Source organism: Plectropomus leopardus, chromosome 7, assembly GCF_008729295.1.
Source record: "Plectropomus leopardus isolate mb chromosome 7, YSFRI_Pleo_2.0, whole genome shotgun sequence".
Lineage (NCBI taxonomy): Eukaryota > Metazoa > Chordata > Actinopteri > Perciformes > Serranidae > Plectropomus > Plectropomus leopardus.
The window spans coordinates 509,414-513,822 of NC_056469.1; the positions used below are offsets into that span (position 1 = coordinate 509,414).

General features: G+C 36.9%; 1 protein-coding gene across 2 annotated transcripts in view; it reads right to left on the reverse strand.

Moving 5' to 3' along the window:
* The window catches only part of ano10a (anoctamin 10a), a 31,376-nt gene extending 27,425 nt beyond the window's left edge, over positions 1-3,951 (reverse strand). Inside the window, exon 1 of one of the 2 annotated variants that reach the window (XM_042489481.1) lies at positions 3,889-3,951. The gene's annotated coding sequence lies outside the window, so the exon portion shown is untranslated. The remainder of the gene's footprint in view (positions 1-3,888) is intronic. The other variant, XM_042489480.1, reaches the window with a different exon arrangement.
* Between the last annotated feature and the right edge of the window lie 458 nt (positions 3,952-4,409).

Here is a 4,409-nt window from a genome sequence, read left to right on the forward strand (position 1 = left end):
GGAAATGACCTGATTTTTTAAATTATAATAATTCTGCAAAATAAATTAAAATATATAACTGTGATAATTATAAATCTACGTATTTATTGCAATTTACGGGACATTTTTGCCAAGTTGCTCAGGGTTCAAAGGTTCAAAAGTGATGTCAAGCTGGGTTTGAAAGAGTTGAAGAGAGCTACCAAGTGTGGCATGCAGCTGTTAGCATCGGTCCTCCTCCACAGTAGTAATAAACTGGCAATGACTTCACCTTGACTCTTCACCAAGTTGACTTGACTGACATTCTTTCCCAAATCAATAATAATATTCAGAACAATGGTGTTCCATTACTTTTATTTACTATAAAATAAATCTAAGGAAAGATTATGCCAAACTATTAAATAGGGTAACACACAATTTCACCATTTTTTAAAAAGGTTTAATTATTTTGTGAAAAGCTTTTAAGGTTACACCACATGAACGTTTTTGCCATCATCCTTCTCCCAAATTTGATTAAAACCAGAAACTGTAAACTAGATCCTCAAAAATATTTAAAAAGAAAAAATGAACACCAACATCAACTATATGAACACCACAAAGAAGTGTCATATCATTGATCCACTGTTGTGGACCACAAAGTCATAGGCCAAAGCAAGAACACAGGTTTAAGAGTTCAACAATGGTGTTTGTTTTTTTTTTCCCCAAAAAAAATTTTTTACAGAGCAAATAACTGAAGGCAACAAATTTAGAGTTAAAGAGTTCTAAAGAGGTCAACAAAATGTAACTCTACTAAACAGTGTATTGTTAAAGTGCTAATAACTATAATCCGGACAACATGGGACCTCGTGCAAGGAACTATATATGAACAAATTTTATCTTAATTTTGCTCATATCCAGGATTTGTTCTTATTTTGTTAGTACCGACTGATTTTTGGGATTCACCGATGTTTTCTTATTTTAGCTTTTCTCCTTGGTGAGAGAAAATTTTACAAGTGGTCCAGGGAAATCTTACCAAAATAAGAAAAAAAACATCCCCCTTTCAAAGGCTATAAATTGTTGTCCAACATGAGGAAAAATAAGTTTTATATTTGGAGCACTTAAAAATGCACTAATATCACATAATCAAATTTAGATAATGTTTTTGAGGAATTATAATGACTGGATTATTAAATTTATGGGATAAAGGGATACAAGTATACTCAGTCTGTTGATCCCATTTACTGTAATTTCAGTTACTGTGCATCCCTTGTTGACCAGAGCTGAACTGTAATTAAGTACATCTACTCAAGTACTGTACTTAAGTACCAATCCGAGGTTACTTCATAATCTAAATCTCATGCCACTTTCCACTTCTACCCCACTAAATATCAGAGGGAATATTGTACTTTTTTACTCCACTACTTTTATTAGATAACTACTTTACAAATTCAAAGCAAAAATATGAAAATACATCAGTGCAGCTGAAACAATTAGTTGATTTATTAGAAAATTAATTGGCAACTACTTTTTCTGTGACATTTTTCATGCATTAAAAAAAAAAAAAAGTCCATGGTTCCGGATCTCATACATATTGTTTGTATGAGGCATTGCTGCTTTTTCTTTAAACTATTGTAATATTTTTTTTTTAATTAAGTTTGTTTAAACCTTTTTGCATGTGTACTTTTACTTTTAATACTTAAATCGTCCTCCTGAAATCACATTTACTTTATGTAACATTATATCAGTGTCACTCCTGCAGAAGTTTTTCTGCTTACAGCCTTTTTTGGTGTCATCTCTCCAGTCTTGTTCATGAGTCGTTGCATGCGGCGCAAAATCTGCCCTTATATAGTGTTTAGGGGACGTTACCTGTGCTAACATGTAAGTTAAGATCAAGTGGGATTCATCATAGAGCCCACCTGGGTAACAGCAAATTTGGGTGGTTAAGAGCATTTGGTGCATCTGGAGGTGACTTCTCTTACATTTTCTCTTACCAGAAAATTAAGAGACAATAAGAGAAATTTAAGAGAATGCTGCTGCATGAGGCCCTGGGTTTTGTATGTTATTTAAGTGACTGCAAATAAAAGGTAACTGAACATGTGGTAATGTGTGTGTGTGAGTGTGTGAATTATTCACGTTTTTGTGTGGCTGTGGGCACATCCATCCCACATCCAGAATAACAAAGGTAGCTCTAGCATTTCAGTAAAAGAGACAGGCTGAGAGCCTGCTGTCACTCTCAAACTGATAGTGTGATTGGTCTTACTGAAGGAAGTTATGTTCAGTAACAACTCTGTCAAAGTTATTTCACTTTTCTTATGTTGCTGCTGTTGTGTAATGCTGTACATTACAGTGTGGCTGTGCAGGGCATTTAGAATTCTAATTCTGTGTCCACTGTGTTGTTATTTTTCTGAAAGGGACTATTCACAGTAATACAAACCGATTTCAGAAAGACAGTAAGACATATTTTGGTTTTGCATTATCTTGTACTTAACCCCTTGAAACCATCACTTTTCTTGTGCTGCATTCCAATGCTTTTTAAAGTATTTAAACCTTTGAACCATAACACTGGTGCATTTTCTTTCAAAAACATGGGAAAAAAGCAATGAGCAACTTGGTGCGAAATCTCCCATAAACTGCAAGAAATTATAGATTTAGAAACTGAATTTTAAAAAAGCTGGGGAAAAATGTAAAAGGATTACATTATAATTGTCAATGACATATTTAAAATTATTTTGACTAATTATTATAATGTAAAGCAGATTTTTTTCCAGTTTTTTTTAATTTACTTTTTTTTTTTTAAAGATGACATTTTCTTTGGTTTGTTCATTAGTTTTTATTACAAATTTTCAGGTAATTTGGGGGCCCCTCTGTGCGGAGTTTGCATGTTCCGGGGTCTCCGGCTTCCTCCCACAGTCCAAAGACATGCAGCCCAGGTTGATTGGTGACTCTAAATTGCCCTTAGGTGTGACTGTGTGCGTGTATGGTTGTCTGTCTATATGTGTCAGTCCTGTGATAGTCTGGCGACCTGTCCAGGGTGTACCCCGCCTTCTGCCCGATGACAGCTGGGATAGGCGCCAGCCCCCCCGCGACCCTTACGAGGACAAGCGGTTACAGAAAATGACTGACTGACTTATTTTCAGGTAATGTTTTTTGTGCTTTTACAAATTCCTTGGTCATTTCTTCTTAAGTTGCTAATTACATTCTTACCATGTTTTCTGAAATAAATAAATAAATAAATAAATTAAAAAAAACAAACATTTCCCCCAGGTTTCAGATGGTTAAGTAACCAATGAAAGAGAATGAATTGTTGAAATTTGGTTTTAAGATTCAATTTGGGGCAGGAATTCTTTAGGAAACATTTCAACTTGTCATAGCAGGAGAGCACAGGAGGGAGTGATCAGAATGGATTGTGGCAGTCTGCAGTTAACTGGAAAATGACATGACATGACATGAAAAAACATAACATAACATAACATAACATAACATAACATAACATAACATGTAAAATAGCGGAGCCTTGGAACTGGGACACTACATGTAATGTAGATTACACCTCATTGTTTCATACTACAATAAGTCTAGATATGTAAGATCTGTAGCTTATCTGCAATCTTTATTTACAGCTTGTTTGCAAAGAACAGGCCCACGTTTATGATGAGGTAGACTGCCAATAGTTCTATTGGAAATTGCGGTTAACTTTTTTGTATTTGTATTGTATTGAATTTTTGTATATAAGGTGTCGATAACCTAGAGACATTAATATTTAGTTGAGTGAACATGCGAAAGTCCTACATTGAGGAAGACAAGCTCTGAACCAAACAGCAACACGTTAGTGTGCCGACAGCTGTCAGCGCTGAGTCGATCATCTGTGCTACGGATAATAAGCACCACTTACTGACTAAGTAAACTGTTAATATCGCATAGCTAGCTACTCACCAGCTGTGTCCCCGCTGAGCAGCAGCCGTCACAGCGTTTAGGAAATGTTTAGAAAAGCTACTTCCGCAGTGGCTGACGATGGGTGGCGCGTGCGCTTGTTTTGTGTCACAGAAATGCTGCAGTGGGCGGGGACGGATGCAGTTCAAACGTGAAGACACCGCTAACTCAAACAACAAATCAACAGGTCTTCGACAATATGGGTGTGTAGGTCAATCCAATCAAACACTCAGTACTAAGATGACAGCGCTGTTGTTCCAACTAAGTTCTATTTCTACGTGGATAAAGGAACAGATAAAGTCCCCACACAGTCACTGCGCCCGGCGCTCAGCTGCTCCGTCTGCACTGACACTAAGCCAGAGCACACTGTGTGCTCCGGATAACCGACAGGTACATTCCAACAGCGCTCCGAATTTACAAACGGTTCAGTTTGTGGCCGAATACGCCCCGGCACTCGAAGTGAGTCTATTCGAATGCACCCTGTCCGTCAGAGTTCCTCTGTCACGTGATGAAGTGGATAACCG